The sequence below is a fragment of the Branchiostoma belcheri genome, unplaced genomic scaffold (assembly GCF_001625305.1).
Source record: "Branchiostoma belcheri isolate BF01 breed outbred unplaced genomic scaffold, Haploidv18h27 scaffold22, whole genome shotgun sequence".
Lineage (NCBI taxonomy): Eukaryota > Metazoa > Chordata > Leptocardii > Amphioxiformes > Branchiostomatidae > Branchiostoma > Branchiostoma belcheri.
In genome coordinates, this window is record NW_017803713.1 from 293,700 (window position 1) to 308,149 (window position 14,450).

Consider the following 14,450-nt stretch of genomic DNA (forward strand, 5'->3'; position numbering starts at 1 on the left):
GTAGGTGGGNGGGGGGGGGGGGATGTATTGAAATTCTGTATTTTTAAACCTTCAATGGTGGATGTATTTTCCTGCCTTTTCAGCCATGCGCGCTTTACCCCAATTTAGTGGTGTTGTGCAGTACCCAAACAAGAACAAGAACAGAGGCAAATCTGACACAACATTGGTACATAGGAAATGCTCGAGACCTTTGGTAGGAAATGCTACGAGAACAAGGTCCTAGCCCTCCACAGAGCCCTCTACATGTGACAGAATATCCCTGAAGTTCGTCCAAGGAGCGCTATAGCGAATGACCATCTTCGAGTGACCGCGAGAGTCTTGTGCCCATCGCAGCATGGAATGCTCTGTTTGCAATGATTTGCCAAGGGTTCTGGGAACGGGTGGGGCTGTTCTATGGTATTCATGTACGTGTCTAGCGTGAATGCTGAAGCCACAAGCGGACGCGAGGGCTATCTGAGTCACGTTTGACTACGAAGCCTTCAGGGTTTAGGCGTAACGAAGAATTATTCATTAACGCTTAACGCTAAATTTAGGATGACAAAAAACGCTCTACGTAGAAATAAAACGACCAAAAACGCTTCACGATGAATATACTAATAACGCTTAACGTTGAATTAGAGCGAGCCAGCAACGATTAACGATGAATTAAAATAGCCCATAAAAAGGCATGCAGGCCCTCAGGGTCTGCAGGGGAGGTCCTGGCAATGGTTAACGGTAAATTCAGCAGGTCGGCAACGGTTAACGGTAAATTCAGGATGGTCGGCAACGGTTAACGGTAAATTGACAGGCATTTTTCTTCGAGCTTCACTAGATTTGGTATCTGAATTTGTGAGAAAACGTGATCGCTGACAAAAATTTATATGTATTGAAGCAGGCATTAAAGGTACTTCACACTAGTGCTCCCTGTGTTCCCAGCCGTCGCAAACAGCAACAAGAGAGACGGCTTTTTGATCGAGCTTGAGACTCCTCATTATATTTCTGAAACGAATCATATCTAATTCGAAATGATAAATTATTAATCGTGATGCACTCTATGATATTACTATTGTCGCCGACGTTACCTTAAAACGTGACATTAAAGGCATCAAATTCGATTTCAGGGCGGCAAATAAAAAGAAAAAAACTCAGGATGAGGACACCTGTCTGATATTGACATTTATTGTCATTTTTGAGCACATTTTCGTCATCATTTCAAATTCTAAGCATTTGAAATAGCCCAAAAACAAGCTACGTGAGGCGCCTCTTATTTAGGGGTAACGCCCATGAATACAATGGAGCTGTCACCAACAGCGACAGCCTACGGTACAAAACAAGCACATCGCATCTTTACCCCAGAGATATCAATGTACTTTGGGATAGGATTCAACTCACTACATAAAAAGAGTTACCAGAAAATTGGCTTTGAAAATCCAGTTTTGACACCCAGAAATACCTTTTAGTTGTGGTCCACTGTTCTTTTTGCCTGTCGAAAAGAGCTAGCTAGTGCCTGTGCAGTGAATCTGTAAATTTTGTACATGGCGTCTGTAGTACCTATCAAGACCAGTGGAATACTAAGTAGTAGCTTTTAAGTCAGTTAAAACTGAATTGCGATCACTTTCATTTTCTAACTTTATCAAGCAGTACCGTTCGAATTGTCAAATGACGCTCTACGCAAAAAATTACGCTCTACGTAGAAATAAAATAGCCCATAACGCTTAACGAAAAAAGGCATGCAGGTCCCCCATTTAAAAACATATACGTCTGACTTACAGTTAGATGTGCAAGAGTAAGTAGTCACAGACACTGGCAGTTTTGTGGCTTGAAAGAGGTTACCGCATCCACCGTGACTGACCTAACGTTTAGAACCGTCCCTTTATATACTCCTGGTGACTTCCGGCGTCACGTGAACACCGTAAGCGGCCGTACCAAGGTGTGCTGGGGAGTGGGCGACAACAACAACGCCCATGGTGATGACGTCACGACGATATTAAAAGTTGCTCAGCTCAGCATGGGGTAACAAGAATTCGGAGATCTCATACCTCTCTTTTTACCTCCATGATGAAATATATGAGTTTTTACCTCCATGAAAAATGGAGGTATTGTTTTTGGCGCGCCTCTCTCTCTCTGTGTGTGTGTGTGTGTGTGTGTGTGTGTGTGTATGTGTGTGTTTCCGCACATTTGTGTTCAGCATAACTTCAGAACGCCTGTATGGATTGTAATGATATTTGGTATGCTGGTAGGTCTTAGGAAGCCAAAGGTCAAGTTTAAATATGGGCCTCCTGGTGGCTGACATTGGTACTGTAGCAGAATTTCCGGTTTATGTATCTTTTGTATCAGGGAAAACAGATGTGCGGGATGGAGGCAGCGGCGCCTGCCCGGTTTGATTAATGAGGTTCTCCCTCAGGAATAGACCGGATGTTGACTATATCTATTACAGCCTATATAGCTATTTCAGGCCAAAGGTGCTACTGTGTGTTTGAAAACAAAAACCTGTATTATTACCTCCATGAAAAATGGAGGTATGGTTGTTGGCGTGTCTGTGTGTCTGTGCGTGTGTGTCTGTGCGTGTGTATCTGTGTGTGTGTGTTTGTGTTTGTGTTTCCGCACATTTGTAGTCTTGCGGCATTTGGAAGACAAGTGAACATAAACATCATCAAACATAAATTACTCCAATCAGGACCTCGTTTGCATAATTCATCAGGAAACGAGCTAGTAAATTGACTTTCCTGCGTGTGGGAGGTGTTCAGCACCAAGGACAGGTTTGCCTGTCTGTGGAAGGTGTTCAACACCAATAACAGGTGTGTTTGCCTATGTGTGGATGGTGTTCAACACCAATAACAGGTGTGTTTGCCTGTGTGTGGAAGGTGTTCAGCACCAAGGACAGGTTTGCTTGTGAATATGTGTGGAAGGTGTTCAGCACCAAGGTCGAGTTTGTTTGTGGGTGGATGGTGTTCAGCACCAAGGACAGGTTTGTTTGTGGGTGGATGGTGTTCAGCACCAATAACAGGTGTGTTTGCCTGTGTGTGGAAGGTGTTCAGCACCAAGGACAGGTTTGCTTGTGAATATGTGTGGAAGGTGTTCAGCACCAAGGTCGAGTTTGTTTGTGGGTGGATGGTGTTCAGCACCAATAACAGGTGTGTTTGCCTGTGTGTGGAAGGTGTTCAGCACCAAGGACAGGTTTGTTTGTGGGTGGATGGTGTTCAGCACCAATAACATGTGTGTTTGCCTGTGTGTGGATGGTGTTCAGCACCAAGGACAGGTTTGTTTGTGGGTGGATGGTGTTCAGCACCAATAACAGGTGTGTTTGCCTGTGTGTGGATGGTGTTCAGCACCAAGAACAGGTGTGTTTGCCTGTGTGTGGAAGGTGTTCAGCACCAAGAACAGGTTTGTGGGTGGATGGTGTTCAGCACCAAGGAAAGGTTTGCCTGTGTGTGGAAGGTGTTTATTCTACCACGGAATAAACCGCGAAAATAAATTAATTGGGCAATAGTGTTATGTTTCATACTGTGACCACATAACAGCTTATTCTTGAAATTGTTTATTTGTGATGATAGAAATACTAATTTAAAGGTGCCCTGTAGCTGCATTATTACCCTTTTTTACCGAGATTGACATCAACGTTAGTATCCTTCGTATTTAGATAATCTAATCGTCCTTCTTCGACACATATAAGTGCCTGGCACCGAAACGGCGCCATCATTGGTCGTCATAATTAGATTATCAACTTGACCTTAATTATGCACAGCCGTTCTGCACACCTGTGTAAAAACATGTTTGGTACGTTCCGTTCAAAATGGCGATTTCGTACGACGGGAATACTCTGGGCTGATTTTTTCACAACTTTCTGGGTACTCACGTTTTCGTCGATAGAATGTCTTAGTAAGTGTGCAGCAAAATGTCTGGGAGTTTGTGCTGTGGATTTGTGCCGTTTTGGTGATGTTTTGAGGAGAAAATGCGGATTTCCTGACCTGGCGAATTTTGGAGAAGACAAAAATGGCGAGACAGTTGGGAAGCGTAACGTTAGCGTGGTATGGAGACGACTTATTGATGCAGGTAAACCAGTACATTGTTTGGCTGACATTATTCCTTAGCAACTAGTACGAACATGTCAACATATTCCGTAAGAAATGAACTATTTCTGTATTAGGTAGCGACCTTTCCTAATTGTAGATAGGCTTAGAAAAGTCCATTTCGAAGTTGCCGCGTTTTCAACAACATTTTCAATGTGTGGTGCGCTTGTAGAGTGTTAAATGTATGATTGTGCATGTCTTTTTAGTCAGTTGTTTAGCGTTTTGAGGTTATATTTGTCGAAAGAAATTCTGCATTGACCAAACCATTTCTGTCTTTATCTCCACGTGGTTCAAAACACCTGTTGGAATGTGGCCGTGTACATAATTAACGTTAGTTATTTTTCCCGCCAAAACTTTGCGTATATAAGATGGGGGCCTTGCAAAGCTTCAGGGCGCCGAAATGAATACGATACAAAACGGTTGAAAACTAGTTAAGTTGAGTTGACCGTACTTTGAAATTCGTTCTTCATTATCATTTGCAATGTATCATTTATAATTTAAAAGCTTGTTCGTTTCCTTTTCAAAATAGTTATGACCAAGCCCAAGTATTTATTGCGCAAACACTACAGATGACTGTGCTTGAAGGTAGCAGTTTCTGTTTTCAAAATATTTTGCGCCACGTTTTTCATATTCCACATAAAGTTTTAGTTGAAGTGGGTTGATTTATTTTATTGTTTTTTCTATCCCCGTTTTTATGGTCATCATGTAGAGTTTTCGTCGATGTGTTTCGTATGTGGTTGTTTTAAAGTAAAGATTTTAATTTGAGACAAGTGTCCAACTTATAATGTATGTATTGTTAGATGATGGCTGATGCAGTAGTGAGAACTTCTGTCTGAACCTGACCAGATGATTTGAAGACTGAAGAGGAATATCAGGTAAGAAAAATCCCAATTATGCATTTTACCTACCATTTACTTGGTATTATTTGAGACAAGTGTGTAACTTCTAATGTCTGTATAGTTAGGTGGCTGCTGACTGATGCTGTATTGAAGACTTCTGTCTGAACCTGACAAGACAGATAGGACCTGACCAGATGATTTGAAGATTCAAGAGGAATATCAGGTGAGAAAAATCCCAATTCTGCATTTTACCTACAACTATTTGGTCTTATCTCTGTATACAAGGCAGACCAAAGTGAAGAGATTGTATACAGGTGAGACAATGCTTTACAACTTTATTTTTCTATGTGAACATATCTAAGCAAAGGGGTTGTATGATTGAAGGATTTTATCTATTTTATCTTTTATGGTCACTCAATGTTGCCTGGAATTTTGGGTGGAGCATCACACTAATTATTCATCATATCATTTAGGTGTGTCCTGATGTTCCTGTCCTGACGTCCCTGTCCTGAGTGGGAGAAACATGTGATGATGGACAACTTCTGTCCACACTAGACCAAATGATGTCTTCGCAAACCTGTTGACTTGAAGACACAGTGAAGAGTTTGTACAAGTGAAACAACGCTTTACAACTTAAAACCTTTTTCTGATATGTTACAAACCCTGAGGCATAACACATACCCCCGGTAACCAGTAATGTGTTTAAAAACACCTTTCCATAGCCAAACACTTTCTACATCTATTAAAGCATTATGATTACTGGTATCTTTGATGCTTAGTCAGACCTAAGATGTTTTTGCATCATACTGCAGTAATTATCCTTTCATCCTTAGTTATGCATTTCTTGACGTTCCTGTCCTGACTGGGAGAAACCTGTGATGACGGTTGCGACTTCTGTGTAAACCAGATCAGGAGTCTGTACCTGTCCATGCAGGTGAGACAAAAAACTTGAATAGTACTTAAAAACTCGAATTTTTCTTTCCTTTTGGATTGGATGTACATGTATTACGAACTGTGTGATAACATGCTGCCAGTAACAGTTACTAATTTAAAACACTTTTAAAAACCCAAAGTTTTGTACATGCATTCAAGCAACTTTTACAACTTACATGACTTATTCCTGTCCTCACATGTACTAGTATGTTAAGAACTCTGGCGTGTAAAATGCTACAAGTACATTGTAACATGTTTAAAAGAAGTTTTGTGGAGCCTAACTCCTTCAAAGTCTATTCAATCAATGGGATAGTTGAATTGCATGATGTTTTTCCATCACACTTATTATCCTTTCATATTGTTAGGTGTGTCCTGAGGGTCGGCTGTCTGTTCTGGGAGAAACCAGTTGACTTGAAGATGCAGAAGGAAATGAAGACAGCGGGCACAGTTGTGAGTATAGTTTATTTGTTCAGCAACACACCCATGCTAATACATTTCTATCCTATAATCCACTTGTCCACAGTCACTATAGATTGAACTGCTTTTAATTACACAGTATGTCACACTTTCTTGGACTCCTTTTCACATCTTCAAACAATTAGTCCTTCAAAAGAGGTTATAGCATCTCCAGTTCCACAGTACGTCACACTTTTATGGATTCCTTTTGCAGCGCGTTGGACCTTTAAATGCAACATTCAGCTACAACTTAACTATGATGATCATCGTAAACTTGCATGCTTTAGTAAGGCCAATTGCTGTTGTCAGGCGAATTGCTGTTGTCAGTACAGTGACTTTTGTTCCTCTGTCTTCAAGTTGTGGACCCAAGGACTGGATTGCAGCTGAGGAGGAAGAACCAGACTTTGTAGGCAGGGCTGTATGAAAGAAGATGGGGAGGTGTGAGTATGGTTTCTTTGTGAACACGAGACAACACTCCACATGCACACACTTGCACTCACATTTCTCTTGCACTCACATTTCTCTTTTTTCATTTAACGTTTATTGTGGCCATATTGTATGGTTGAATGCCACATTGCCCCTAAATTGTTGCTTCAGACCTTTACACTTAAATTCTCCCGCCGAAAAACTTTGCATCTAAGCCAGCTGCATGAATTCCACGTTGTTTTCCTCTTCATATTGTATGAATCCCAAATTGCCCCAAAAATTGTCGCTTTGGACCTTTACACTGAAATTCACTCGCCGAAAAACTTTGAGCCTTAGCCGGCCGCATGAATTCCTTAGTCATCCCAGATTACCCCCAAAATTGACGCTTTAGACCTTTACACTTGCATGTAGATTCTCCTGCCGAAAAACTTTGTATCTGAGCTGGTCGCATGAATTCCTTAGTCATCGCTCTTTGTATTGTATGAATGCCAAATTGCCCCTAAAATTGTCGCTTTGGACCTTTATACTTAAATTCTCCCACCGAAAATCTTTGTATTACAGCCGGCTGCATTGTCGTTGCCGCCCCAAAAATTGTCACTTTAGACCTTTCTTTACACTTAAATTCTCCTGCCAAAAAACATTAACTGGCACCCTCACCTGGTTAATTAATTGGATTAAGTTTTCCCGCCAAAAAACTTAGTATATAGAACACTCTAACCTTGAACTTGTGCCCCCCTCCCACAATTCAGAGCATGTTAGTTCTCTAGACTTCTTCGAACATGTTTAAGTCACCACACTCTGCTACACAAACACTTGGTTGATTGAGTGCAGTTTTTCCACCACTTAGACTTTAGAATAATCTCTGGCTCTCCTGGTCAGTCAATTGCACTGGTATACTGATGTGTCGAAGCATCAATGTCTCCGAAAAGACATCCCCCGGGGAGTACACTTAGTGCATTGACCAACCAGGAGAGCAAGAGATTATTCTAAAGTCTAAGTGGTGGAAAAACTGCACTCAATCAACCAAGTGTTTGTGTAGCAGAGTGTGGTGACTACATGTTCGAAGAAGTCTAGAGAACAGTGTAACTAACATGCTCTGAGTTGTGGGAGGTGGGCAGGAGGGCACAAGTTCAATGTTAGAGTGGTCTATATACTAAGTTTTTTGGCGGGAAAACTTTAATCCAATTAATTACTAGTATCTACTTGAGGGTCCCAATTATGCTAATTTAGTGTTTTTGGCAGGCAGGATTTTGGCAGAAAAAAAAAAATTTACACAATTCATCAACCAAGTGTTCAGGTCCAATTTTGGGGAATGAAAGCCAACACTTTTAATAAATAAGTGAAGATTTTTTGGTGGGGAAAATTGAACTCCAAACTTCCTAAGTGTAGGCAAATTCAAGTGTAAGGGTCCAAAGTGTTGGAAAAGTGAGTGAACTTAAACAACAGTCCTTTATATACACCAAGCAACCAAACCTAGCATCGAAGCCTGGAGGAGAAAACCTCCGGGCCAGGGTAACAAAAATACACAAAGCCCCTCTCTCCATTAGCGTAGTAGGCCCGATGACGGACAAAGTTGTTCCTCAACAAGTCTACTACGCAGAGTCGAGGCATGTGTAAGTTTGAACCCTGGGACAGAAGTTCCTCCTCCAGGCTAAGTCCAGGGACAAGAAGTGTAAGGACAGAACATAAAGACGGAAAGAGAGGAATTGTGTTTTGTCATGCAGTGATATAAACTCCCAATCAAACTCTGTTATCACTTAATATACTGGTAACAATTCAAACCTCCTGCTCCAAAACCAAAGCCTACTCTCAAGCTCATCAAATAAAGTCTGGCAGCGCAAAACATCACTGTCAAACTCTACTAGATCAACATGAGACGAGCCCTGAATTTTCCAACAGGAGGTTAGTATTGCTACAAGTCCATCAACAGTTAAAACAAAGTCTGGGGTCTACATGACTTGAAAGAAATCAGCGAAACAAAACTGTCATATAATTGTGAAATTCCTCAGATTATTCCCTCAAAAGTTCTTTCGCTATTATAATAATATTTACATCTACATTTTAACGATTATTTCTTTTAAAACTATCCTTAAATGCTACCTGAGTGTGTCGCACTGAAACCGTTTACAGTACTTTTTAAACTATAACATGTGGTTAGAACGATTGAATTCAAAAGTTGACTGTCCACAGTACCTTTTAGCTACACAACCTAAACTTCCATGAAATGCTGGCTAGTAATCCTAATTGTGTGTCAACCTCTCACTGTATACAACTGTTTAGAAGTGTTAACAGACATCTCTCACTGTGCTTATTATCTACATCTTTATTTAATGTACTGTTTAGTTATACTGTCTAGAAACTAAATTAGAATGCTACTGACTTCCAAAAATTGTTTTCACTTACACATTTTGTTGGCCAGCCGTCTGTATTGTATGATTTTGAAAATAAAGATCATTTATAATCAACCTGCATTTCTCCTGCGTTCTCTTAGAGTCACTGACGAAAGGTAGTGGATGTTACGTGAAATGTCTGACCGTTTCCAAAATCATATCAAGTTGCTTGAGTAACTGTTTTTGGCAATACTACCTGGATGTCTAAACTCTATTCCTACGAAAAGAAATTTTAACTTTATGATTTTTTGTTTCACTGATTCCATAACTCAATTCCTCCCTTTGACACATCACACACAACTTATACCTGTAGTACATTTCACACTACAGAAAGAAAGCACAACATTGCCTTTTCCCTCTTCTGTAAAGTATTTTCCAACAATCATTATGTGGCCAAAGCATTTAATTTCAGGGAAAACAATTTGATCACAAATGCTTTTGAAAATGTATCCCATTGCTATCCAGAATGAAACAACAGATAGTATTTGAAGTGCTTTCCTTAGTAGGAAAATGTACTTGTCTAGAACTGTGTTCTACACCATAAATGCATACAAATATTTTTAGTCACAACCTTTAACTAGATATTATTAGTAAAGAAATGTGAATTCTGACAATCAAAAATGACAATGAATAGTAGAGAGGACCAGTTTGGATAATCAAATGTTTGGAACTAAAATTCAGAGGATCACAAAGATGCCTCACTCCAACATAGTTCATTGTCATTTTTAGGTGTCTGCATGGGAGGTCCCTATCACGCTTCGCACTAAAAGCAGTGGCCACGATTTATATTTCTTTATTCATGCAGACTGTGAGTGGAATTGCTTATTATAACACATAGATTTACTTCGAATTATGCAAAATTCAAATGGCAAGGCACAAAAGTATGCAAAGCAGCGACCTAGCATTACGCTTCATTCATGCAGACCTAACGCTTTACCCTAAATGTTACATCAAGACAGTCATAGCAACCTGACTTTACATTATGCAAATCTAATACAACTGTGCTTACGCATTGTGGCACGCAGACCCCTTTTCGAGAAAGAGTTCTAAAAATAAATTAAAGCTAACTCACGGTCAAGGTCCGATGTTCTCTTGTCTCATACAGTAGATACATGAAGGTGGCAGGAGCTTCGTATAATTTCTAAGTACAGCAATAAATGATATGGAGAAAAACATGTCCTGTCAATTTAAATATGTATTCATGAAACCATCATCATCACATGCAAACATCTGTCAACGAAACTGTCATGATTTCATTGCACACATGCTATTATATTAACTAATAGTAAGATTTCAACTGAGGAAGCAGTTGAAGTTTCCTGACTCCAATGACTTTAAGTTAAGACTTGATCCGTGATCAACAAGTCATGAAAGGATTTGAAGATGCCCCTTCATTAGTATACAGACCTGCTAGTGGGATTAAAACCCGGGAACACAATGCCACCGACATTTGTTGTTCTCAAGTTGTGTTAAAAAAAAAAAACAACTACAATGGCCTACAATGAAACTACCACAACGTTACTTCTGAAAACAAATTTCCCTTGGTTTGGAGCTCTTCGATGTATTTCAACTCAGAATCTGAAACAACAAGCATAGAAGCTTCAGTATAAAGAGCAACAAGGCATACAAATGATCATATTCAAGTATTGTTAGAGTCATCAATTTTTCTAATTAGCAACGTTACACGTCGACATCCGGCGCGCGTGACTAATATCAAAATTCCAATATCAGATTTTAACAAAGTCAAATACTTTAGGCCAAAGGCTGCAAGCAAAAGAAGCCCTCCAACTCTCACCGCAGCTACAAAGTCAAGTTCGAGAGTCTGTTTGGGATTTACCGCTCAACAACTGGTGCGTAGAAAAGTCCTGAACTGTTCCAGGACAAAACACCGCTTCTCTGACAGTCTTTAACCTTATGGTGGCAAATATACAAAAGTAACGCCCTCCTTTCTCAGCACTGGAACACCAGCTTCAGCTCTGGAATAGAGCCATTCAGCTCTGGAAACCGAGAGCTGAAAGGAGTTCAGCACTGGAATTCCAGTGCTGAAAAGTCTCAGCACTGGAAGTGGAATTAAGAAATTATGTTCCGCACTGGAAACCGAGTGCTGAGCAGAGGCCACCGTCTCTGAGGCATTCATGAGCTGTGAGTTCATGAAAAAAAAGTCAGAAGAAGGTCAGAAAAGGGTCAGAAAAAAAGTTGTTCATAATCTCTGGTACTTTGGTTGATATCATAATCTCTGATATCTCTGGTTGATATCACTTATACTGGTGCCTATATATAATCGTGTTAATTTTTCTCTGCGAAAATGAACGAAAATAATCACAAAGGTGCCGTTTTAGTTTCTTTAGTTTCCAAAACCACATGTAGTGAAACACAACAGCGTATTAGGTTTTCAATAACGATTAAAGAGTAAACTCAGTGGCAGGAATACAAGTGATTCGGCACAGCAAGGAGTGGCACAGATTTCCCACCTCTCAGCACTGGGACATAATTTTCCAGTGCCGGGAAAGACGTCAGCACTGGTTTGAAGAGCGTCCCAGTGCTGAAGGGACGTCAGCACTGGTTTTCCAGAGCTGAAAATTTTCCAGCACTAGTTTTCCAGTGCTGAATTCTTCTCCAGCACTGGTAAATCCAGTGTGGAGGGCGTTACTTTTGTATACGAGCACTCGGTTCCAGTGCTGAAACCGCCGTCAGCACTGGGGACCCAGTGCTGAGCGACCTTTGAACTGGCTCTGCCGCGCGTTCAGCACTGGAGACCGAGTGCTGAAGGGACTTGGGACTTCAGCACTGGAAACCGAGAGCTGAGACAACGTTCAGCTCTTGAACAGAGCCGTTCAGCTCTGGAAAACCAGTGCTGAATATTTATCAGGACTGGAATTCCAGTGCTGAAGGAGCTTCAGCTCTGGAATTCCAGTGCTGACGAAATTTCGACCGCTGATTCAGCACTGGAACACCAGTGCGGAGGGCGTTACTTTTGTATATTTGCCTTATGGTGGATTCTTTGTGTCTTTTTTACAGACAAATTTAACTTCCTGAGCCCTATGTGACGTATATCATAATCCTGGATAGTTTGATACATAAAACAACTCTGTTACCGCCCCCCTCCCCACTCGAAAATATTATCGGTCGTCTGTCCCCCTTCCTTCCAAATCTATCACCTTATCCATGTCATCCTCTACACAAACGGTACTATCGTGTCCCCTCTGTATGCTATCGGCCTCGGAACACTTTTGTTTTACATTGAAACGCATAGAATTTGACCAAAACACAAAGGACAACAACAAACCACGTTTCAAGCAAAGCTATTCAGGTCAGGATCATATAAAAGCGCCCCTCAGCGGAGTATTTACAAAATGCACCTCTTAAGATTGGTGTAGTTTTTCTATTTCAGGATTATTAATTTCACCATCATTGTATATTAATTGATTGACCCGTGTTCAAAGAACTGGTGGCTACGGTGCAAAAAAATAAAAAAGATAATAAACATTTGAATAAATGAAAGTGCTTTTTTATCGACCACGCAAATGCGCCCCCATCGGTTACTTAACTAAGTGCAGCGTTAACTCGTGGGGACAATTGCCGAAACTTATTATCGAAATTCTGTCTTTTTGCTTCGTTTAACTTAAAGAAGATTTATCTATAATAGTCCGGAGAGTATCAACGACAATTTGAAGTACAACTCACCACCAAAGCGGACGTGGCGCGTCTTCCTGGGCGGAATTTTTACCGAGCTCATTCTTCCCTTCCATGCACACTCGCCATCTTGGAAAGGTGTGTTTCACGCACATGTGTCATGTCACCTGTATATCATGAGCAAAATTTGCATTCGATAATCAAGTTGACATGAGATTTACGACAAGCCAATAGGCATCCATCACACATCTGTATCTGTATCTGTATAGCCGGTATAACCGCCTTTCGGCGTAACACACCAGCTTCGCAGGCACGCGGCGCGGCGGCAGCTGGCTATATTACACCGATCGACTTGTTACACCTAACCCTTGAACTTCTAGCTCTAGACATTGTTTAAAGCTATCTATTGACAATGCCCCTACTGTACTTGGTGACAGTGAGTTCCACTCTGCGATAGTTCTAGGAAAGAATGAATTCTTGAACACCTCAATCCTTGGTTGATAACTCTGGTACTTGAATGCGTGGCTATTTCTTGTTCTCTTCTGGGCTGGTATTAGGTACTTAGTAGTTGGGACATCCACCAGTTTATTAGTCATTTTGTACATCATGCATAGTCTAGACATCTTTCTTCTGTCTTCCAGTGAAGTCCACTGTAGGTTTCTTTTCATTTCCGTGACACTAGCACCTCTTACATAGTTGTTCATACAGAATCTTGCAGCTTGATTCTGTACCCTTTCCAATTTGTCTTTGTCTTTCTTTGTATATGGATCCCATACTGTCGCAGCGTATTCTAGGTTCGGTCTTACAAGTGACGTGTATGCAAGTGATTTTACTCTAGTTGGACATGCCCACAGATTACGTTTAATCACTCCCAATGTCTGTTTCGCCTTAGTTGTGATATTATTAACATGTGTACCCCGCTTCAGTCCGCTTGTCAGCGTGACGCCCAGATACGGATGGATTTTTGTGGTTGCTAAAGCCTGACCACAAAACTGGTAGCTAGTTGCATGTGGTGTTCGTTTGTTTGTTATGTGCATAATGTAGCATTTTTCGGGATTAAACTGCATGAGCCATTTGCTTTGCCATTCTTCCAGGGTGTTCAGGTCTTTTTGGAGAAGTTGTGAGTCGGTCTGTGTAGAAAGCTCTACATACAATAGACAGTCATCGGCAAATAACCTCACATTTGAGTCAAGCTGATCTGGTAGGTCATTTATATACAAGAGAAAGAGCAATGGCCCCAGGACGGTTCCTTGAGGGACCCCAGACGCTACACATGCAGGCCTAAAAAAAATGCATGATTTAATTTTGGATTTCATCTTACGAAAAAAATTAAATTCTAATTTTTTCTATCCTCATCATTCAACTTTTTTAAACTAAGGCGGAAGACACACGCTAATAATTTTTCAATAAATGATTCTTGTTTGACCCATTTATGACAACCATTGCGATATATGCCTCTAGGAATACGTCTGTATAATGACTCGGTACAACAAGAGTAAATTTCACGCGACATACATGTAGAATTCCATCTTGGAGTGTTCATTTGTATTATATGTATTATATGTGTATCATAATTGGGCATAATATAACGGAATATAGCCGAAACATCCGCAATTTGTGACTAAAAGGACGCTTCTGACGAAGCAAGTCTTAGATTTTCAAACGTTATTCAATAAAATGGTTATTTGATAGGTTTTAGCTGAGCAATGATTCAATTATAAGGG

At 40.6% G+C, this 14,450-nt stretch overlaps 1 protein-coding gene across 1 annotated transcript in view; it reads right to left on the minus strand.

Moving 5' to 3' along the window:
- LOC109470170 overlaps positions 1–1,839 on the minus strand; it is a 3,521-nt gene extending 1,682 nt beyond the window's left edge. Inside the window, exon 1 of the mRNA XM_019768952.1 lies at positions 1,750–1,839. The gene's annotated coding sequence lies outside the window, so the exon portion shown is untranslated. The remainder of the gene's footprint in view (positions 1–1,749) is intronic.
- Between the last annotated feature and the right edge of the window lie 12,611 nt (positions 1,840–14,450).